Genomic DNA, 24870 nt, shown 5'->3' on the forward strand with positions numbered 1-24870 from the left:
ATACACTAGTTATAAACATCTAATTTTTTTCCAAATAGGGCTGCTCATCAGCTAGCAAAAATGTTTACTTTTCTCCCTTTTAAATGTTATAGTTCCTCTCCTTGAAGACAGATTATTTCTCCTGAGCATTATAAACTTAGATCTCTGCCTTCCTAGAGGCATTATCATCAGAGTATTTTTCCATGACTTTTATAGTCATGGTGTGCTGGAGTGGAAGGAAGAACACTAACATTTATCCATTGCCTGTTAAGTGCCAAATATTATTATATTTATATTTGGTGTCTCGTTGAATCCTCATGAAAGTTCCTATGAGATGTGCCCATTTTATATATGAAGAAACTAAAGTTCAGGAAGATTAATCATTCTCATTGTCTTACAACAAATAGTGGAGCTCAGACTCAAAGCTAGGTTTATTTTACTTCAAATTCTATATTTTTTTATTGCATCATGCTAAAAATTTTTGTGAATATTTGTGCAAAATAAAAGAGGGTTGGAATATTTTACTCCATTGTGCCTAACAGTGAATAGAAGGTAGTGAAGGAATAAAGCATGAATGCACACAGAAAGGTACCTACAACCTTCACTATTGGTCAATTTTAAATGATTTGAATTATCTAAACATGTGAAATAGCTTTTTGGAATAGGCTATATTGGAAGAAAGTTATCTTTTAACCAACAAAAATAGCCTTTGTAAAATGTCTTTGTATTTCTAGGTGTGTGAGAAGTGATACTGAAATATTTAGCACTTCTGATGCCTTCCTATCGAACTAGAATTTGAGGATAGGTAATTATTACGAGCTCTGGAAAGCAATTCTGTGATCTACCTAATGGCTTTGAGTTTCAGGGTGCCCAAAGAAACAGTGTGTTGGGCCCGATAGCAAGTGTCTCCCTACCTAGAGGGAAAGTACCTTGAATTGTGTAGATCATCTACATATCAGAAGTGTATAAAAACAGGAAATATTTATTTTCAGTAAATATATGAAATGAACAATATTTCCAACCTTTTGGATTATTTTTACATTGAGGAGGTGGAGGATGAGGGAGCTGACATTTACTGAGCACTACAATCTGCTTAGAAAGGAGGTTCTAATTTACCAGGCCAATATTTTATGTAGGGTCAAGTAGGTTTCAGGCACGGCACACTCACTCACTATTGCCCACTGCTAACACTTTCACTGTGGAGAGAAATCTGTCAAGAAAAATATAATCTTAGTTATAGCTTTTATTAACCTGTTCTTTGACCCTGTGGCTAGAAACTACCTGCGGGTTAAGTGGTATGACTTCTATATAGATATATTACAGAAAGACTACATTTATAACTCTGTTGGAAAATTCAGACTTGTACAGATCGGTCAGATAATAGTTTCAAATGCCATTAAATAGGATAGTGTTTTGGATCACATTCTGTTCCTCTCTCTCTCTCTCTCTCTCTCTCTCTCTCTCTCTCTCTCTCTCTCTCTCTCTCAGACACACACACACACACACACACACACACACAATATTACTTAGGTATGATTAGCATAGAATAAATTGCACATATATAAAGTGTCCAATTTGGTAAGTTTCTACATATGTATACACCCATAAAACCATCACCATAATAAAGAAAAAATACATTTATCATTCCTACAAGTGTCCTCAAGTTTTTATACCTTTCCCAGACCCAAGCAACCACTAATCTGCTTTTTATCACTATAGATTAGTTTGCATTTCCTGTAATTTTACAAAAATGAAACAATACAGTGTGTGTACTCTTTTTTGATCTGGCTTCTTTCACTCAGTATAATTATTTTGGGATTCATCTATGTTGTTGCATATATCCGTAATTCTGTTTTTGTTTTTTTTTTATTGCTGAGCCATATCCTGTGCTGAGCATGAATATACCACAATTTGTTTATCCATTTATTCATTGGCTCCCCTTCTTGGTTCACTTTACTCTCCTTATCAAAATTACTTTCCCTGGTTAGAAATTTTGATTATACACTTGGCATTTACCCCGGTAAAGTGGACCTGTGATCCAGGTAAAGCAAACTCTACCGGGGCTCTAAGGGTAAAGCATATGTGGCCAATCACTCAATTGCCTTGGCTACAGTGACAGTGTATTGATTCAAGCTGGGCTAATTAGAGCTAATGCTTGTGCTACTGAGGATGTTGCTCCCTCTTTTCTGTAGGACTTGAACCAGAAAGTATAGCTAGAGCTACAAATATTGCAGCCATCTTTTGACCTAGTGGGCGGACAAGCCAAGGATGCCAAAGGCAGAATCAAAAGGAGAGAAACCAGGTCCTGATGACATCTTGTGGGCTGTTGGATAAGATGTCCCTGAAGCCTGCGCTACCCCTGGTCTTGGAACTTGGATAAACCAACAAGCCCCTTCTTGTATAAGTTGAGTTGCTGTTCAGGTCACTGTCAAAAGAAAAAGTTGTGATACAGGTGCTTTACATTCATTATCTCATTTAATCCTTACAACCTGGCAGGTATGTTATTATCCTAATTTTACACGTGGGGAAACCCTTAAGTAACCTATCCAAATCTCACGGTGACAAAGCTGTAACTCCCGTCCAATACAACTGCTTACAAAGCTCGGTTCCTATGCAATACTGCTGCTGGGCTAGCCCCCTGACCTGCTCTGCTTTGTGTATTTCTACACTTTCTTTTTTTATTACCTGACATTTAATAGTATTAACATTTGTGGCTTCCTTATTGCTGAAATAAAATTACATTTGCAGGGCTTAATTATTCTCCTTCTCGTCTGCCCCTGCTTTTTACCTTTCTTCTTGTCTTTTTCCTTTTCCTCACTTTTTAAAAAATTTTCCATTTTTTTTCCAATGTTAAATACAAGATATTTGCTCTAATCTCTTCTTCACAGGTCATACAAACTCTAAAATGATCCTGAGGTGATGTTGGCTTGGGCAAGGCAAAGTTAGTTTACTGAAAAAAAAAAAAAAATTGCCCTGCTGAACTAATAGCTAAAGACTAGAAGGATTACATCTACAACTCAGTCTGATAAATTTCCTTAAAAACAAATCACTGGGCCAGATTTCAAAGATGACAAAACCAGAAGGCCACTGCTCCTCCCTCCCTTCTCTCATTCTTTAAAAGGATGGAAAGAGTCCAATGACCATTTTGACAAGCCCCTGGGAAAATGGCTAATTGCCACATCCTCCCTCTTACGATGTTCAAGAGGGAAAAATCTTTACTGCTCTGGCTCCCAGTTTTCAAGCCTATTTTTTGGGGGGAAAAAAACAAAAGGAGGAATTTGTTAAATCTTAAAGGTGGCTTCATGTTGTGCTTCATTTTTAAGAAGTTCAACTAAGCTTTAAATGTACTTTATTTGATTAAGAGTCCACCTCTGCCTTTTTTCTTTTTTTTTTTTTTTTTCTTTTCAGTAGACAGACCATGAATCTAGTTAGGAGCAGTTCATATCACAAGGTTTAAAAAGAAAAATGATTTCATCCTTTCTTAGTCTCTTAATAGAGCCTTGTGTGGAGCCTTCCTGCAAGCCAGGAGACTAACACTCCTTAAACACTTGGTCAGCAACTAGAAAACAATTTTGTTTTAAAATGAAATGTTTGAAAATTATGTCGTCCTTAACTGCCAAGACTGGCTTGGTTCCTGGATTGGTTTCCCTTGTAAGGACACATGACATCATTTTCCTAGTGCTCCCTGGACTGGACCAAATATCTCTCGGATGTTATCAAGCCTTGACAGTTAAAGCCAGGACTGCAACTTTGAAATGTTAGAATTTAGATATAGGCGGAAGAAATTTCCCACCCCAAATTTGTAACTTACATGCCTTTGAAAATATTGATTTTTAAATAGATCTGGCTATGTAAACTCTCTATAATTAACCTTTAAGTGATGGGCTACAACCATCTTATGTAATGGCAAGCAGCTGTTTTGCAAATGTTAGGATGGTATACAATATTTATAAAGAAATAAATGTTAGGGTGAGGATAGCTGTGTTGTTTTTAAGGAAAGTTTTAAAAATCCTTTGACAATACTCTTTTTCTTACCTGTACCGGCATACCTCATTTGATTGAGCTTCACTTCATTGAACTCCACAGGTGTTACCTTTTTTACACACGGAAGGCAAGGCCCTCCACCTGAAAAAAGATCACACCTTGCTTTACGGCTATACTTGCTTTAGTGTGGTGGCCTAGAACCGAACCTGCAAGATCTCCAAGGTATGCTTGTAGGGTCCTTTTTACCAAATGTAAAATTATTTTGTTCAAGTGATATCAGGGGAAAGACAGTTGATTGCTGCCCTTAGCTTGAATTGCTTCACTCTGGTTGCAAACAAATAGGTGTATTATATGGTTCGGCCTAGCAGACAAAAAACTTTTTTCCCAATTTGGTAAATTAACTGCTTTCTTTGAAAAATTGTTTACAATGATTAATAATTGGAAATGGTTCAGAAATTCAAACATGTGGAGAATTGTTTTGTAAGTCGATAAAGCAATGTAGTGATGCTGTGTAGGGCAGTGGTTCTCAAATTTTATTGTGCAACAGAATCCTAAAGGACTTGTTAAAACAGTTTGCAAGGCTTCTTTCCAGAGTTTCTCATTCAGTTCGTCTAGGGTGGGGCCTGAGAATTTTCATTTCTAAGGAATTCCCAGGTGATGTTGCTGCTGCTGGTTCAGAGGCCTTCGTTTGAGAACCACTGATATAGAGAACTGAAAACCAGCGTGTCTTTTTTTCTATATCTTATCCAGATATGTTTCACATTTGTTTCCTAAGCTATGTCACTCTCAAAGTGTGAATCACAGCAAAGACTTTCTGGCTTCATTTCCTTCTGCTCTGTCCAAAATTCAATGACCTTCAAATGCTCCCTTTCAAGGGCCCCCTTTCACCCAGGCTGAAGAGTAAATGCCTAACGTTCCCAGAGAGCAGTTTCCCAAACTGTGCTCATCAGCACACGTGACCCTCAATATTTTCATATATATCCTACGATAAAGCTATTCTATGGTCAAAACATTTTGGGATACAGTGGTTCAACTGGAAAAATTTTATATTTATAAAACGTTTTTATATGATATTCTTACAAAAATATTTTTATACTATAAAAATTTTTAATCTCAGAACTTCTCAGCTTTTTTTTTTGCCCTAGCTGGTTTGGCTCAGTGGATAGAGCTTCGGCCTGCGGACTCAAGGGTCCCGGGTTCGATTCCAGTCAAGGGCATGTACCTTGGTTGTGGACACATCCCCAGTAGGGGGTGTGCAGGAGGCAGCTGAATCGATGTTTCTCTCTCATTGATGTTTCTAACACTCTATCCCTCTTCCTTCCTCTCTGTAAAAAATCAATAAAATATATTTTTTTTAAAAAAAGAACTTCTCAGCTTTTAATATGTAAATGTGCATTGTGAATTTCCCAAAGGAAGATAAAATATGGGGCATTTCCCATGTGGGTTTGATCTTGAAATTCTTTCTCAACTCCTTTTCCCCACCAAGTGCTAGAGAATTTCTTTTAAGCACAGTTTGGGAAATGCTGTGATTTTATCATTTAAATTTATTTTACAATGTTAAAAAAATCTTTATTACAAGCTAGGAAAGAGGCCAGATAACATGCCAAAAACATGATGTATAAATTTTAAGTCAATTTAGAAAAGTAACTGAATAAACGCATTCACCCATTTTTTTTGATGGTGACTTTTGCTTTTTTAAATATTATTGTGATAAGAACAGATAACGTGAGCTCTACCCTCTTAAATTTTTAAGTACAGTATTGTTAATATAGGCACAATGTTGTGCAGCGGAGCTCTAGAGCTTACCTTGCGTAACTGAAACCTCACACCTGTTGAACATCAACTCCCCATTTCTCCCTCCCTACAACCCCTGATAATCACCCATCTATTCTCTACTCTGACTTTGACTATTTGGGATACTTCATGTAAGTGGAAGTATGCAGTATTTGTCCTTCTGTGATTGGCTTGTTTCACTTAACATGTCCTCAAGGTTCATCTATGGTGTTGTACCACCTTTTTTATGGCAAAATAATATTCCATTGTATGTATATACCACATTTCTTTTTTCATGAGATCTTTTCTTGTTCAAATAATTTTTCCTGAGTGATACAAAGAAGAACCCAGGGCTTCTAGCCTCTTCCGATATCAGGGCTTACTTGACCTTACCACCTAAAATACCCCTGTTCCCTCCCGCCCCCACCCTTCCCCTCACTTCTTTTTCATGACTGTTCCATTTTCTTCATTAAATTTCTCACGATTTTAAGTTATCTTATTAATTCCCTAAGTGGTTTACATGTTTATTGTCTGTTTCTACCCCTAGAAAAACCGTTCCCTTACCTGTCTTATTCACTTTTATATACAATGCCTAGGACAGTGCATAGCACATCATGTGCAGTCAGTAAATATTTTCTGATGAAAGAATAAATAGATCATAAAGTAATCACCTGAGTTCGAATTATTAAATCTTTATTGTAGTAATAAAGATATAGCAAGAGGAAACAGTGCTCTTTAACAGCTCTAGATGAGGCAATTAGAACAATCTTGATTTCTAATGAAGGAATTCTAATCTAATAGTATGTATGGGGAATTACTGATGTGAAACTCAGGGATGCCAATTTGTAGCCTCACTTATTTTAATTTTTAATATTTACTAAGGGGCCCAAAAAAGGCATACAGTTATTTTTTAAATAAGGAAAGTATGTGAAAAATATGTGTCATACAAGTAGGCCTTATATAAATATCTAACTTTAAAAGACCTCTTGAAAAGAATGGTTCTTCTTGCTATATTGTAAAGTTCTTGGATTTAGACAAATCTAAAGAGCATCATTAACAGTGTTTTGTTTTGTTTTTAAGCACAGTTTCTAAAGAAAAGCTTGTGTTACCTTTGCATTTTTGGATGATAAGCAAGTGTTAAATATTCGTAGAGCATAAATGTTGCTAACTTATGGATCCTGGTAATTTTAGAGGCATGGAAGAAGTCCGATGGAAAAATGTGTAACTGTTGAATAGTACAGTATATACACGTAACTTTGCCCAACAAAACAGGAAAAGTGAGCAGGCATTAATTTTATGGGGGAAAGGATTTGTCTGGGAATGCAAGAAGATAATTGTCTGATCTTTAAATCATAATGTGATTTGAAATTGCATTAAAATTTATTAAGTCTATTTCCTACTACTAAAATGGAAAAAATACATCTCACTTCACCAGGCCTATTATGCGGTTAACTTTTTTTTTTCTTGTTTAGGGTGTCTACATCGGGTCTCCATTCTCTTCTTTTCAGTCTTCTCATTATCTCCCTCTAGGGCGTTTATGTTTTGTTTTTACTTATGTTTTTTTTATCCTTATTAGCGGAACAAAGTGGGTCAGTATTACTTCAGTTTGTCTTCACTTTCACTCTGCTGGTTCATCGCTGAACCGGCTTTTAGTCCCTGGAAAGGGAAGAAAGTAAAAACATTTACAGAAACTGGGCCAAGGTCTCCGCAGCCCTCCTTCGAGAAAAACAAAACCCAACCACCCGCGGCAGTGAGTTCCTCAGTTCTCACAGCACCTCGCATTTCCTTCTCCTACCGCTCAGATGGTCATTATAACTGCTTATTGAATATCTCTCGGTCCTCTGAGGACCTAGCATAGTGCCCAGAATAGACTATCGAGACATTTGAAGTTTAAATACATAAACGCTGCGGGAGGAAACGACCGCTGCATTGGTACCCACATACAATCAAGGGGGAAAGTTGCAGCCCTCCACATATACCCACGGGTGGGTCCTTTGACTTCAACTCTCTAGAAAAACCCAGTGAACTCCTGCGGCAAGGGGATCTTAATGACACCATTACTAGGATACTGCCATTGAAAGCGGGAGTTTTTGTTTTGTTGGGGGGTGGGGGGGGGGGAGGAAGATGAAGGGGCTGACCCGTTCTGATAACTTCTTCCCCAGGAGCTGTGGACAGACACTGCCGGGGCTTCCCCATCCCGCGGGGTCTTCTCACCCTTCCCACCCCTTCCGGGCCGCTCCAGCAGGCCGGCCGCGGGGACCGAGGGCCCCCCAACTCGGGGGTTTCCCGGGGATACCCCGCCCTGCCCGCCAGGCCCCGCCCCCGGCCCGCCGGCCCCGCCTCCACCCGCCGCCGCCGGCAGGGGTCGCGCTGCCCCCAGCGAGCGGCTCCGGCGGGGGTGGGGAGAGCGCGGCGGCCGGTCGCTTTTCTCCGCCACCGCTGGTTGGATCGTTTCAATAAGTCTTTTCTCTCTCCCCCCCCGCCCCTCGCTTTCTCTCTCTCTTTCTCTCGCTCGCTCGCTCGCTCCCTCTCGCTCGCTCTCCCTCCGGGACAGAGGCGGAGGCGTCAATCCGCAGCCGCCCAGTGAGAAAGCGACGCACACGCCGCGAGCGCAGCAGCCGCCGCCGCAGCCTCGGCTCCTCACCGTCGGGCCCCGGAGCAGCAGCCCGTGTTCGGCCACCGCCTCCGCCGGTTCGGCGCCGCCCGCCCGTCCGCCCGCCTGCCTCGCTCCGGTGGCCCCTCCGAGGGATTTCGTGGCTGCCCGCGCGGCTCGCGGCCCGGGAGCCATGTTGACCCGGGGACTTGGCAACGCGTGAGGGACCCGCGCGGCCCCTCCCGAGGTTCCGGACTCTTCGGCGGGGTGGGCAGCGGCCGCGGCGGGGAGGCCTGCGCCTCGGAGGCGCCTCGCTCTGCCAGCTGCCGGGACCCGGACCTGCATCCGGTCACCGCGGGCGTCGGCGGCGCCGCTCTCCCCGGGCGCCTCGCCTCGCCTCGCCTCCCGCGGGACGCGGCCCCCGCACTTGCTGGTGAGTTGGCGGCGGCGGCGGCGGCGGCGCGGGCTTCCCCTGCTGCCCGCCGACCCTGGGCTGAGGGGCGGGAGGCGCTGGGGCCGGAGGGCCGGGGGGCCGGGCGGGCGGGGCGCGGGGGTCAGGCCCGGCCGGGAAGTTGCGGGAGGGAGGCGCGGCGGGTGCCGGTCGCCTTTGGGGTGCCGCGAGGGCCTCGGGGCGTCGAGGCATTTCCGGGGGTTGGGGTGGGGGTGGGATGTCTGTCGGGCTCCTTGGCGAGAGGCGCCTCCGGCCGCCGCCTTCGGTGCTGGCTGCCGCGTTGGTGTCCGGGGGAGGCCGGCTCCCCGCGAGGCCGGGGAGGGAAAGAGGCAGAAAGTCCCCCCGAGACACAAAGGTCTCCGGGGCGGGGGTGGCGGCGCAGCCCCGAGGGGCAGGAAGGGACGCGGCCCGGGGCGGCCGGGCTCCTTGGAGACGCGGGGGTGTGCGCGGGTGGGAGCGCGGAGGCGGGGTTGGGGGGGGCGGTGGTGGCGGTGGAAGGAGGGGAGCAGCCCTGCGTGGGGGCGTGGGGCGCGGGCCGAGACAAAGATCAGGGCGCCCTCCCACTGTGGGGTGCCACCCCTGAGTGTTGGTCCCGAGCAGAGGTGGGGGGAATGTGGGAAACCCCAGGAACCGAAGAGGAGGGGGAAGTGGGGGGGGCTGCCAAGTATTGTCTCCATCGCAGTGGCTTTTCTCAGCGTTTCGGTGCCTGCAGCTCGGCTCCCTCACTCAGCTGGATAGCTCCAGGTCGCCCCCCGCCCATCCTCACCCCCTCGCGGCCACATTGGCCTGTGGTTCTCCCCGCGTCCCCCCCCTGCTGCTCACCCACTCCTTTTCGGGGAAGCGCTATTTGGACTTGAGCGTGAGGGACGTTTGCTAATGACAGGATGCCTGAGCTTGTTGTGACCCTGAACTGCCTTGAACTCTCCTCTCTCTCTTCCTCCCACCCTTTTCCTTTCTGGGATCTTACAATGTCACATGGCCATTCACAATTAGCTTTTCTTCTGCAAAAAAAAATAATAATAATAATAAAATAAAATAAAAAATGGCAAAAGCGTTTAGCCGACATCGGTGGCGCTCGCCCTTTTTATTGCTGTGGGCTGTGTCGCTGGTTATGGTTTGGCCCCTCTTGAGTTAGCACATTAGTTTCCTAGATACAGAGGTGGCCAGTTTTGTTGGGAGTTTTTGGCTATTTCGAGGGTCCGCAAAAAGTGTATTCCTAGCAGCCAGACCTGTCACTTGCAGGAAATAGCTTGAGTTAGAGAGAGAGACAGTTCTTTCCCTCAAACTTTGCTGATGGTTTCTTGAAGGATTTCTTTTAAGGGATGCTTGTGTGAGATGGTCAGAGTAACAAATCGGACTTACCGTATGTTAGGTTTATTTGTGAGTCATTGGGCAGAAGAAAATGAATGGGATCTGGAGACCTTTGATGCCCCGAGTAGAGGAAAATCCTCCCTTGAAGCTAGTAATAAGGTTCAACCGAATATTAAGGGGGAAAAATTAGCTAGTGGGAATATCACTGGTTTTGTTCTTCCGAGACTAGTTGGCTTATGAAATGTTGGGATGCTGTTTTGTTAATGAAGACATTTTTAGTCTTTGTAATTCTAACATTGTTTCATAAACAGCAGTTGGATCAAAAGGAAAAGCTGCAGCTATATTTAGGGAATACAGTATTCATGTTTTTATGTTATGAGAGAATATTGGAATATAAAAAGTGTTATTCTTTTGTCCGATAAACCGTCTCAAGTGCTAGAAACACTAACAATTTAAATGTTGGGCTTCAAAGAAAATAGCTCAGTCTTTGAATTTATCTGTTTTAAGATTACTATGCAGATATAATATATTATTGATTTTTTTTACAGCAAAAATAAAAACACATTGCCATGTGAATGGAAAGAAAATAAAAGTAAAGCCTGTTTGATGTAGGGCATCAGTGTTGATATTGTGTAAGAACAGTCATATCTTGTTGCTTGCTGCCATTAAAATGTTGACACTATAGAAATTGTGAAAGGATTTTCAGTTTAGGAACCAATGTCTGAATTGTGGGACTCCCTAACCCCATCCCTTCCAATCACCACCACTTAACATATTTGTGATGTTTTTGAAATTAACAGTTCATATCATTAATAATTGATGTCTTATATAACATTTATTTATCAAGGATATACTTTTTTCTCCATATTTACTAGTGTCTGAGTAGATAATAGAAGTTTAATTATCACTAGAAGGTAATCTACCAAAAAGTTAACAAAGATTTATGGGTGGATAAAAAATACATACATTTCTGTATTTTTCAGATTTTCACATTACTTTTACAATCAGAGAAAAAGTATATGAATAATTAAAGTCTTGTTAATATCCCAATCTGTTTATTATTAAAAGAAGCTTCTGTAAAATGTGTAATTTATTCTCATCCTTGGATTCAGGCCCAAAAAGTAACTTTTCGTGCTAGGTATTTGAAACAGTGTAGGCTGCCAAATGTACTCTGGTTACTAGTAGGAAACAAGAGAGATACCTAGTAAAGAGTGATGAAATTGGAAGAATTGATTCAATGTATGGTAAGCTTTGTACACCAGTAATCTTGTTCTAATAAGTCATTGGTTATACAAAAAAATAGATAAATTTTATTTTGTATGTAGCAGAATAGCTGGTTGACTAAACAGATTTTAATGTATATATTTGTTGATATCTTTAGTTTTCAGATATTGATTCAGTCCTACAATTAATGGTGGAAAGAGATGGCACATAAAATACCTTATGCTGTTAAGGCTTTTGGTGTTTTTTTTTTTTTTTAATTTTCAGCAATATTTACCTCTCTTACTGGTGAAATGAATGACTCTAAAACTACAAATACTTTATTGTGGTCAATGGAAGCTATAATGGCAGATGAGCTAGATATTCAGTAGTGAAGATAGTAGTGTCCCTATTGTTTAGTAGTCCTGAATATTTATAAGGCACTACATTTTGAATCATTATTACTGTTGTTCTCTAGTCTTTCTTAAAAAAATATATTTTTATTGATTTCAGAGAGGAAGGGAGAGGATAGAGAGATAGAAACATCAATGATAAGAGAGAATCATTGATCGGCTTCCTCCTGCATGCCCCCCACTGGGGATCAAGCCCACAACCCAGGCATGTGCCCTTGACCAGAATCGAACCTTGGACCCTTCAGTCCGCAGGCGGACGCTCTATCCACTGAGCCAAACAGGCTAGGGCTGTTCTCTAGTCTTTATAAAAATTACAGCATCATGTTATGGCATTCTCTTATATAGCTTTTATACTTCCACGGTGTATACTTCCTTAATGAATGTATTGTTTAAAAAAAAAAAAAGAGAGAGAGACACATGTTAAATCCAGTTTATTAGATATTCTTTAGAGTATTTTATCTACTTAAAAAATTGCCATCTTGCATACATGTGAAGGAAGAATAATTTTATGTTCCCTGAATTTTAAATGTGTAATTTTTGCTTAAATTTTTACATGGGAAAGAGTCATTTAAAATGCAGTTTATAAACTGATTGAGGAATTTTGCATTTTAAATGAAGATAAAAAATAAATTTATGGCATTTGAAAATGAGCTTTGAAATTAATAGTTTATATCATTATGTGTGAGGTAAAAAACTGCCTATAGTGGAAAACCTGATGTAGCTTACTAGCATTTAATCTATAATGTGGGTAACTTCTTTGAACTGGTAGGAAGAGGACCTGTTAGAGTAGCTTTAAAAAATAATTCTGAAACGTTTATAATATTAAGCCAAGAATCCTGTCATGAGTTGATTCTTTGTTATTATTTTGCTCCCAGGCTTTTTAGTTGGTAATTGCTTTGATATCTGCAGAATATTGACCTGAAAAGAGGAATTTCCAAGGGCCAGCAAAATATATTGAATATATCTGAGTGTAGCTTACCTTTCCTGGCCTGTTTTCACTCTGTTGGCCAAGTTGGAAAATCAGTACACATCTATCTATAAATCTAGTAGATGGAGAACTATCCTATCCTCTCTAATAAAATGGTAATATGCAAATTACCATCACTCCGCTACGCCCACGATTGGGCCAGCGGGAGACACAGGGGGCGGGACTCGGGGTGGCTGAGGTGGTGATTGGGCTGGCAGGACGCTGAGCTCGCGTTGCCAGTGGCGACGCGAGCTCAGCGTCTGCGCCATGGCTGTGCTGCAGCACAGACTGGCCTCTGGGGCAGCGAGCCGGTGTTTTGGAGGTTTGGAGGCGGCGCGGCTTCCGGGGGAGGAGTCTGGCGGCAGTTGGGCCGCAGGAGCGCGGCGGTGTCCCGGTGTCTGCAGCGAACGCGGGTTTCCACGAAGGCAGAGGAGGCGGCGGCGGCCCCAGCATTCCTGGGCGGGAGGCGAAGGCAAGACCCTGGCCTGAGCTCCGGCCGCAGGAGGACCATGCCCCCGCCCCGCCTCGCCCTAGGGGCCCAGGGACTTCCGAGCTGCCGGCCACACCGGGTCCCGACCAGCGGACAGACAGCCTACACGTGCATGATTAAATCATGCACTGGGCCTCTAGTATATACTAATAAAAGGGTAATATGCAAATTGGTCAGGACGCCCTCACAGTAATGACCGAACAGCAGGCTGTGTGGGGCAACCAGGCTGGCGGGGGAGGGGGCAGTGAGGGGCGACCAGGCCGATGGGGGGGGTTGGAGAGACCAGGCCGGCGGGGGGGGGGGGGGGCAGTTGGGGGCAACCAGGCTGGCAGGAGTGGCAATTAGGGGCGATCAGATAGGCAGGCAGGCGAGCGGTTAGGAGCCAGCGGTCCCGGATTGTGAGAGGGATGTCCGACTGCCGGTTTAGGCCCGATCCACAGGATCGGATTGGAGAGGGTGCAGGCTGGGCTGAGGGGGAACCCCCCATCCCCCGTGCATGAATTTCATGCACCAGGCCTCTAGTCCTATATAATAAAAGCCTAATATGCTAAGTGTCCAGTCCAGTCATTGGTGACTGGTCGACTGTTCAACCAATCAGAGCATAATATGCTAATGATACGCTAAGGCTGCTCAACTGCTCGCTATGACGTGCACTGAGCACCAGGGGGCAGATGCTCCGACTGGTAGGTTAGCTTGCTGCTGGGGTCCAGTTGATCAGGACTGAGCGAAATGGGCCAGACATGCCCTGGATCCCTCCTGCAGTTCTTCCCCGGCCCCGATTGTGCACTGGTGGGGTCTCTCGGCCTGGCCTGCGCCCTCTTGCAATTCGGGACCCATCGGGGGATGTCTGAGAGCCAGTTTCGGCCCGATCCCACAGGCTACTCCCCTAGGGAGGGTGCCAGACGCAGGGCTCATGGCTGATAAGAGCTGCTGCGGTGGTGCGAACTGATTGGGTGCAAGACTGTGGCAGGCGCAGTGGGGCAGGATGAGCAAGAGAGCAGGTAGGAGATGCAGATAGTGTTGGACTGTGGGTTCCAGCCCAATCCCCACAAACCACCCAGAGGGACCCACCCGTGCACGAATTCATGCACCGGGCCTCTAGTTATATATATAATGTTGTGTTCTGCAGTAATATACGCTACTAAATACTGTATTTAAAGTGGTTTACAGATCTGTGGCATATTCGGATGAGTGTAAATTATCGTGCTCTCCAAAGTCTCCTTTTAAAATTATGTTTTGGCCTGGCCGGTGTTGCTCAGTGTTTGAGTGTTGACCTATGAACTGCGAGATCATGGTTTAATTCCCAGTCAGGGCACATGCCTGGGTTGTGAGCTCGATCCCCAGTAGGGGGCTTGCAGGAGGCAACTGATCAATGATTCTCTCTCATCATTGATGATTCTCTCTCCCCTCTCCCTTTCTCTTTGTAATGAATAAAAATCTGTTGAAAAGAAAAATGTTTTGATAAAAGCTATGTGAAAGAACTAATCGTATTTAATACCTTTTGCTAGGTACTATGCCAAGTGTTACTTTGTTAAACACAATAAGCCCATCCTGTAGGTCAAGCATGTCAGCATGTCAAAAGGCTAACACAGGCCAAATAAACAAGATTTAAGTTTATGTGGGCCGAAAAAAAAACCCAAAAGCTTCAATTTTCTTAGAAACGTAGGTTTATTTTGATAGAGATGTTGAATACAAAGGGCTGAAATAAATTAGTAATCATTAACATAAAATAATAGAACATTTTAATAAAAATTAATATTTTTTTCTTGAACATTAACTTATCAGGCACTGAATAACTTCACAAATTAGTAAGTGTAATGCAAATAAACCTATTTTTCTTGTTCTCTGAAAGCGAAATTTTTCCTGTTGCGCACACCAAACAAGTCAGTCCAAGACTAATGACATGGCAATTGGCTGCTGAAATATTCACTGCTAGTATTAGTGGAGAGAAATGGTGCGCCTGTGCGTAAGATACATAAGGGAAATGAATGCAACACGATTATAGTAATCAGTCATTAGTGAACGTTGTAGTTCGTTATTAATAATTATGTATAACAGGATATTGTAAAAATTGAGTTACAAAATTTTTATTGAAACATTTCTTACATACCATTATATTGGCTGGGCCGCAAAAATATTCATTGTGGGCCACAAGTTTGACATACTTGCTGTAGGTATTGTGCCTGTATTTTTTTTCTTTTTAAATTTTTTTATTACTACCAAGTACTCTAATTTGTTAGTAAGAAACAAAATACATTCTTTTAAAGCTGTATTTTGGATCCTTCATTCTCTATTGATTGTGCCTGTTTTAAATGAGGAAACAGAGGCCTTAGTTAAGTAATTGCCTCCAGGGTGAAGATTTCTGTTTGGGCATTCAAACCATGTTACATTGCCTCCAGGGGGATGTGATTGTTGAGTGCTGTAGAGAGATCTAAAACGTGGTAAATTTAAAAGTTCATCAAAATTCCATTTTTACTTCATAAAAACATTAAATTATACAAAATGTAAAAGGGAGGATATATTTATACCTCAAATTGAATTAAAATCAAGATGCTAAAAACATATTTAAAGTATTTGTAGATTTATTTTTACTCATGGATTTATCAGCTGAAGTTCTATGGGCATAAAATGAATATGGGTGCTGAAAAGCAAAAGAAAAATTATACTTGGCCTTGTGATACAAGTATGTTTGTTTTTACTTATATGTTTACTTATTTGCTTTTTCATGTGTTGAAACTAGTTTGCATTATTTGAGCATATACCATAAAAAGGAAGACAGCCCAGAGTCATTCTGTATAGCTTACTTCAGTATTGGGTGAAATTTTTGCCTTAAAGTAGATAAATTTTATGTCCACATGTAGATATGTATAATTGCCTATTGGTTTTGGTATTGCTTACGTATTTTAATTAAAGTGTAAATTTTGATATAGTGCTTTTATTGACATATGGCTATATATCCCTGAGAAATGGAACTAAAACCAGATTGTACATTTTTGGGCATATTTTTTAATACTGAGAACCAACCCTTATGATATAAAAATTGCAAATTAGTATTGTTCATATATATCTTATTTCTTGTTCACATTTAAACAACAAAATTTTATTGACCTGACAGTCCATTAAAGTGAAAAACAAAGATTTGCTTTCTTTTTTTGTTGTTATGAAAGTTAATTTAAAAGATTTATCAACCTTTTAATAGCATATTCTTGTTTTCATTTATTTACTTGTTAGTGTAAGTACTTTCAAGAATACTCTAAATTTTATATGAATATTTGTAAAGAATGGGAAAAGGACCCTAGAATAATTTATCTTTTACTATATTTTAGGTTAGTTACTAACTCATTTGGTTCTTCTCAAATGATACATGTAATACTGCTATTCTTACAATTGGTGGTTAATATTTGTTGTTAGTGTGTGTTAATGTCAAATGATATAAGCAGCTTGGTAAATATTGATAATATTGAGACTCTTAACACTCCAAATTTAGAGGCATTATCCTTTAAATTAATATGTATTTTAAGTATTATTTTAAAAATCGACTTTTAAAAGAATGTAATATAATCCCAGATTTTAATATTTCAGCTGATTTGTACTGCTATTTCTGGTGGGGAGAGAGCTTTTCATTGATTTTTTTTTTTAAGTAAATTGATTTTTGAAGTAAAATTTGGATTCCTTTAGCCCCTTGAGTGTGTTTTGCTGTATTCTTTTAAAGACATCCTTTATTTATGGCTTTACTTAATAAATTTGATTTTTCAATTTACTCAGGGGTGTAAACAGTAAGTACTTTTAAAGCATTTCTTGTGTCCGCGGCATTGTGTTTAGTACCTATAAATGTTATAAAAATGTAATTAAATGTGGCAGTATTATAACATGACATAACAGCAGTATTGGTTGCCAGGAATGTTCTGTGTTTGGCCCAACCCTTAGATTTTACATGTTCCTTGGACAGTTTCATCCATATTTAGTGCTTTGTTTTTATCACCTGTATGCTGACGAGCTCCATATCTTTATTTCTATTCAACCCAGACCTCTTTTTCTGAGTTCCTTTTTAACTATACTTCCCAGATATTGCCTCTCAGTGCTCCCTTACTTGAGTTGAACTTTTATTATGCCCTACTCAGTGGTCGGCAAACTCATTAGTCAACAGAGCCAAATATCAACAGTACAACGATTGAAATTTCTTTTGAGAGCAAATTTTTTAAACTTAAACTTCTTCTAACGCCACTTCTTCAAAATAGACTCGCCCAGGCCGTGGTATTTTGTGGAAGAGCCCCACTCAAGGGGCCAAAGAACCGCATGTGGCTCGTGAGCCGCAGTTTGCCGACCAGGGCCCTACCTCCATTCCTAATCACGGTGAATGCACCATCAGCCTAACCTTTTGCAGCAGCTTATGTTTTTCTATGGTGCTCCCTCCCCCCCCCAACACACCCAAATGCCCCCCCCCCCACCCCGCCCCAGTCCAGTCAGTCACCAAATCCTGTTGATTTTATTTTCTAAATATCTTTTATATTTATCTTTTTCTGTTGTCATTTTCATATGTCAGGGTTTTGAAAACTTCATCTGGATTACCACTTTTGATTTTCCCCATTTTAGGCTAAAAATTATTCATTCTTTCTGTATATTTATATTTGTGTATGCCTTTTTATCCTTCTTCCTCTTTCCTTCCTGGATATCCACCCACCCACCCACCCATCCACCCACCCACCCATCCATCCATCCATCCATCCATCCATCCATATATGTGTATCTGAAGTGCCTTTCATACTCTGTACCAGCACTATGGTCAGTGCTAGGGCACAAAGATGAAGAAATGTCTTGATATTAGTGCTTTGACACTTGGAGATAAACTCTCATTTTTAAAGACTTTATGCTTCACAGGGACTATGCTTTTTTAATTTCGGTATATTCCCCAAATTATTTATCATTTAATTGCATAAATGAATTGATGAGATTAGGAGAAACAGCATTGAGTTAGTAAATTAGGGTTAAATTAATTATGGCCTAGAAAGAGCCAAGAATTAAATTCAATACAGTAGAAAATAAAAATTCATCAAAGGTTTTTGAGTATTGGAGTACTCATAGACATTACTTGTGTAAGAGTAATCTGGAAGCAGTTTATAGGCCAAGTTAGAGCATTATTGGGCCTCTTTTTGTGGTTTATCTTCACCTGAGGATATTTTTTCCATTGATTTTTAGAGAGAGTGGAAGGGAGGGAGAGAGAAAAGGAGGAACATCATTGTGGAGAGACACCTTAGTTGCCTCCCGCACACACCCTCACCGGGACCAGGGAACAAACCTGCAACCCAGGTATATGCCCCTGAACATTCACCCCTTCCGTGCCCAGGCTCACTCTCTACCATTGAGCGACATGGCCAGGACTTATTTGGCCTTTTTAATTACATATAAGCTGTACTAACTTGTTATCTTTTGACAAATTGGAAATGTAAAACTACAAATTATATGTAAATAAAGTACCTATTTCATAAGGTCTAAAAACATTGGTCAATAATCAGGAGTAAAATTTGGCTTAACTGATAAAATTTTATTCTTAATAAAATCTAGCAGTTTAGCTATATAGTATTAGACTTAAATGCACTTACTGAAGTGAAGTACAGAGTTGCACTTGAATGGATAGAGCAATGTATTTAATGTTTTCTTGTAACCCTGAGAGTTTGTTTAACTAGGAGCTTAGTTTTCATTGGGATTAATTAAGTAAAAACTAGTCTAATTTTTAAGTTAAAGACATTTTACTGAGGTTTGTAATTGAGCTTTAACTTATACCTCTGTTATAGTACGTTCTTATGTAACTAGATTTGTTTTAGAAATCAGATAGTATGGCTTGATAACATTTGAGATGTGACATTTTAAAAATGAATTTTTATAATTTGTGAGATTTCGTGCTTTTTTATATTCCTCAATTTATGATACGGTCTTAAAACATTAAGTTTTTTATATCAGTTAAATTTTCAAGGTCATGATTTCATTTACATACATTTTATCACTTCCAGAACAGTGGAGTCAGCATTGTATTTTGCAGTAATTTTTGTTCATTAGTTTGTGAGCATGGATTTTTTACCCTCCATTTTCTCCAAATATTTTTATTTACATTTCTATTTTTCTCTGATCCCTTTTCTACCCTAAAAGCTCTAAAATGGTTGACAACACTTTTTATTTTAGGTATAGTTTTTTTTTTTGGAAAAAATCTACAACTCATTTTTATTATATAAAGTTTAGAATTGGTTATGTTTGTTTTTTTCCATAAAGACTACTTCAATAATAAGTGATAAATCATGTGAACTTGAGTTAGTTACTTAAACTCTTAAGGGTCAGTTTCTTCTATAAAATTGGGAAATGCCAGAACCTACTTCATGAGATTGTGGGAATTAAATGAAATGATAACATGTAAAACACTTTGCAAAGTACATGGAACCTAGTGGGTACTCACACAGTTAGCAGTTATTTTTATTACTCTTTAATATAATGGGAAGAACTGTTGGTGATGGTACTAGAATGTCTAGCTGATCCATTCCTTTGGGTCAATGAATGTCTAAATAAGTGATTCACAAGGACGGTTGAATCAAAATGTCATAATAATTTCTTTGGCTTTTTAAACTGTGCATACTTCTTAGATTTTCTAATAATGCCTCCCAATTTGAGGATCAATGTATTGATGAGTTGGTGTTACTAATAGGTGCAAGTGCATCCTTGAGGTGTATTGGGGGACGGGGGATAGTATAGACTAGTGGGCTAAATAATGTAGGATATTCATTGTTTCTTACCTAATGACCAATTAGAAATAAAGCTGTCATAATCTTCCTGATGAGCACATTGATACTCAAATTTTTCTTGTAACTGTGCCCTCTCTGTTCCCCTTCTTCAGACCTGTACTATACCACTTGTTTGACATCTTAATAGTCTAGACCAGTGGTCGGCAAACTCATTAGTCAACAGACCAAATATCAACAGTACAACGACTGAAATTTCTTTTGAGAGCCAAATTTTTTAAACTTAAACTTCTTTAAAATAGACTTGCCCAGGCTGTGGTATTTTGTGGAAGAGCCACACTCAAGGGGCCAAAGAGCCGCATGTGGCTCGCGAGCCGCAGTTTGCCGACCATGGGAGACCTGTGGTCGGCAAACGTATTAGTCAACAGAGCCAAATATCAACAGTACAACGATTGAAATTTCTTTTGAGAGCCAAAAACCGACTTCTGCGCATGGGCCACGAAGTTTCAATCGCATTGTACGTGTGTGCCCGCACGTGGTATTTTGTGGAAGAGCCACACTCATGGGGCCAAAGAGCCACGTGTGGCTTGCGAGCCGCAGTTTGCTGACCACTGGTTTAGATAGTATTTGCTTTTCTTGTTTTATGACTTTTGTTTGTGACTCAGGTTTCTGAAGTCAAAGTAGAATAGCAGTTCATATAACTTGTCCATCAAAAGGAAGAAATTGGTTTTGTATTTTATCTTTTTGTTACAAAATTTGCTTGGATACTTGCTATTTATTATCTTACATTTTTGTTTATTATCTTGTGTTTTTCTAGGTCAGTGACCTTAGCCTGAACTTCAGAAGCACTCTTGTTGATTTAAAAAAAAAAAGCTAGAAGTACACATCTGCCTGCGCGTGTAAAATCTCAAGCTCTGTCCCTGTACAACTGAATTGGAATCTCTTGAGTTTGGGTTTTATAAATGTTCCAGGCAATTCTTGAGTTTTAGAAACACTTTGGAGGTTAGCAGTGTGAAGGGGAGAAACCAGTCACATATTAATTAAATTTGAAGTTAAGGCAAATTGATTAGAACTTTCCATCATTCCATCTTATTTTTTTCTCTCTTTTTAACTTTGAATTTTCTAGTTTTATTATGTTTTGGGGGTTTTCTTAGGTTTATGTATAAAGGCCAAATTGGGAAACCCTAAACCAAAGATTGTTGGTAGTGCATCAGTAGATGGGGAAAGGTTTTTATAATAGAAGACTAGAGGCCCAGTTCACGAAATTCGTGCACGGGAGTGTGTGGGGGGTCCCTCAGCCCGGCCTGCACCCTTTCCAATCCAAGACCCCTCGGGGGATGTCTGACTGCCTCTTGCAATTTGGGACTGCTGGCTCCTAACTGCTCGCCTGCCTGCCTGCCTGATCGCTCCTAACCCCTCTGCTTGCCTGCCTGATCACCCCTAACCACCTCTGCCTGCCTGCCTGCCTGATCGTCCCTAACTGCTCCCCTCCCGGCCTGATCTCCCCTAACTGCTCCCCTGCTGGCCTGATTGCCCCTAACCGCCTCTGCCTCACCCGGCACCCGGGACTTAGGATTCTCTCCTCCAGCCGGTTGCAGGCACCCGGAACCTTGGCTTCCCTCCCTCTGGTTGGCTGCAGGCACCCAGGACCCGGGCTGGCTTCGCCTGGGCCGCAGCCGCAGGTACCCAGGACCGTGGGGTGGGCGGCTTGTCCCTCTCCCAGGCCACAGCCCCAGCTGCTGCCACCTGGGACCGTGGGTCATGTGCCTTGTCCCTCTCCTGGGCCACAGGCGCAGCCTCTGGTACCCGGGACCACAGTGCAAGCGGCTTGTCCCTCTTCAGGCCGCAGCCTGGCTGGTCCCCATTCCTCTTTCCCCAGTGTTGAGTGGCTGAGTTGTGATAGCATGAGGGCGTGATGACCATTTGCATGTTAGCTCTTTATTATATAGGATGTGGAAGCAAAATAAGAAAATTATTTGATTGGTATAGCTTAAGCAGTTGCCTTATTTGGGAAAGCATAGCTGACTGTTTGTGACTGGTTATTCTTTTTTTTTTTTTTTTTTAATTCTCACACAAGGATATGCTTTTTATTGAATTTAGCCTCTCCAGTGTACCCTTACTGGGGGGTCGAACTCCCAACATGGATATGTGCCCTGACCAGGAATAAAACCCACAACCCTTTTTTGCATGGTAGGATGCTCCAAACAACTGAGCAATCCTGCCAGGGCATGATTGCTTGTTAAGCTTCCCAGTATCTTACTGTTTTCTATTGCATGAACTCAATTTTAACCCTTTACACTCGCTTGCTTTTTTCTTGAGCTGCTACCGATGCTAACCGTGTCGAGTCACACTCGACATCCGAGTGCAAAAGGTTAAGTTCTGGAAAATTATTTTTAAAATATAAGAATATATAATAATCTAAATTCCCTAGCAATGGTTATAATCTTCAAATATTCTCCTTATCTTTTGTTCATATTTAAAGTTTAGGATCCTTGTTATACATTTAAAAAATAGCAAAACTCCAAAATTTAATAAAATGTAAGGCCTTTTGAAGAAAATGCTAACACTATATTCTTTTATATTTCCTATGTATACAATCATATCATCTGCAAACAATGAGTTTATTTCTTTCATAATTCTTTTTATATATTCCTGTTTTCAATTTGCTTATATTTTGTTTAGGATTTTTACATCTAAGTTCATGGAAGAGATTACTCTTACCTGATTTTGATCAAAGACTATGCTAACCTAGAATTGAGTAATGTTCCTTCTCCTATTGTTTGAAATTGAGATTGAAATTCTTGGTCTTTGAGAGTTTGATGAAGCTCATCAGAGGAATCATCTGACCCTGTCATTTACTTTGTGGGAAGATTTTTGACTATCAATTTAGTTTCTTCAGTGGTTATAGAGTATATAGGTTTTTAAATCTTCTTTTTGATTTAGTATTAGATGTATTTTTATAGGTAAGCATTTCTTATGTGTAATCTTCCAATGTTTCTCTTTGCAAATGTAAACAAGTGTATATTTTATTTTGGAGATTTTTTTTTCATCCTATATAAAATCCTATATAATAAAAGGCTAATATGCAAATTGACCAAATAGCAGAACAACCAGTTGCTATGATGAGCACTGCGCCCTGGAGCTGCCCCCTGATCGTCAGTGTGCTCCCACAGGGGTCACGCCACTTAGCCAGAAGCCGGGCTCATGGCTGGCGAGTGCAGTGGCGGTGGCAGGAGCCTCTCCTGCCTTTGGCAGTGCTAAGGATGTCTGACTGCCCAAGGGGAGCAGGCCTAAGCCAGAAGTCAGACATATCCCCCGAGGGCTCCTGGACTGTGAGAGCACATAGGCCAGGCTGAGGAACCCTCCCCACCCCAAGTGCACAAATTTCGTGCACCGGGCCTCTAGTATCTAGATCAACTTCTTTCTTTATTTTTAATAGCCAAATAGTACTTGCATGGGTATATGATTTAGTCACTCAGTTCTGTGTGGACACTTGGGTTGTTTCCTATCTTTTCCTATTACAATGTCAAATGAATAACGTACATATAATATTTTGTACTTGCAGAAGAAATTAGATTCTAAGAATAAGGATTTTTAAGTTAATGATAAATGCTTCTGTACACACGTGTATTTCCTTGCTCTGTCAGCTGAGAGGGCTTAGAAGAAACAACACCCCAAGTAGCAGTGAGCATACCTGGTGCCTGTTTCTTAGTTTCTAATACCATTCTTTCATAAAGGAACCAGGGCTATACAAGGTGAACCTGGAGCACCTTATAATGCTGGAGAGTAAGGACATATTCAAACAAAACAATGAATGATGTTTGTAAAAGAGTCACAGAAGCCAACTGAAAGAGCTCCCAATGGCTCATACTAAAATAATTTGAGCAACAAAATAAGATAGTATTGGGTTGTAATTAAAATACAAAATAATACCCATGAGTCCATACTGATATAAATAAATAAATAAAGTACAATAGACAAATCTCCTGTGCAGAATAATTCCAAATAATTTATCTAGATACTCAGTCCTCAAGGAGGTGTAACATAACTCCCCATTTAAGGATTAGAAAAAGCGGGAAAGGGTAACTTGACATAAGCAACACCTGACAAATACTATGTCAGCCATGTGACCAAAGTTTAATACTGTAAATATTATACAATATATTTTATATACCTTTTATATATTATAAATATGATCTATAAATATACTATAGATACTATAAATATAAATGTGGGGAAGCACGGGACTTGGTTGGAAAGTCTGTAAGGAATATTTGAAAGGTTGGGGTTCTCTAGGGGGACCTTGCCAAAGGTGGCAGACTCTGCCTTGACTTTTCCAAACAAGTCTGAGCCCCCAGGTGTTTTACTAGAATCTTTACATTTAGACTTCAAAACGTCCTTGCTTAAAGGACACTACAGATGCATGTATCTTCTCAAGGATGCTTACCCTGCTGATAGTATCTATTAGTTAATTTTAGTTCAAGCTATTGCTACAATAAAATCCTAAGGAGGTAGGCGAAGGGGCTGTCTGGTTCCTTTAGCCAGGCAGTCCCTTAGCCCTCTCTTTCACAAAAAACGTGTGTCAGAGTAATCATCTGTCACTCAGGGTCTGCCAGTCAGCCCCAACATATAAATATGTAGTATTAATAGTATATAGATCGAATGTTTGTGTCTATTCATATGTTAAAACCAAATTTCCAATGTGATGATTTTTGAAAGTGTGGGGCCTTTGGAAGTGCTTATGTTGTGAAGGTGATGCCCTCATGAATGGGATTAGTTCCCTTCGAAGAGATCCCAGAATCTGCAGGGCCTTGATCTTAGACTTCCCAGCCCCTGGAATTGTGAGAAGTAAATTTCTGTTGTTAATAAACCATGCAGTCCAAGGTATTTTATTATAGCAGCCTGAAAGTCTAAGAGAATTAACATTAACAGTCATAAGTCATGTTGATAGCATGAAGTGATGAGAATGGCACTTCACCTCTAA

The 24870-nt window shown here is 40.8% G+C and overlaps 1 protein-coding gene across 1 annotated transcript in view; it reads left to right on the forward strand.

The window, feature by feature from the left end:
- The first annotated feature begins 8327 nt into the window (after positions 1-8327).
- Positions 8328-24870, forward strand: part of CDK17 (cyclin dependent kinase 17) — an 83988-nt gene continuing 67445 nt past the window's right edge. Inside the window, exon 1 of the mRNA XM_079775263.1 lies at positions 8328-8762. The gene's annotated coding sequence lies outside the window, so the exon portion shown is untranslated. The remainder of the gene's footprint in view (positions 8763-24870) is intronic.

The sequence above is a fragment of the Cnephaeus nilssonii genome (assembly GCF_951640355.1).
Source record: "Cnephaeus nilssonii genome assembly, chromosome: 6".
Taxonomy (NCBI): Eukaryota; Metazoa; Chordata; class Mammalia; order Chiroptera; family Vespertilionidae; genus Cnephaeus; species Cnephaeus nilssonii.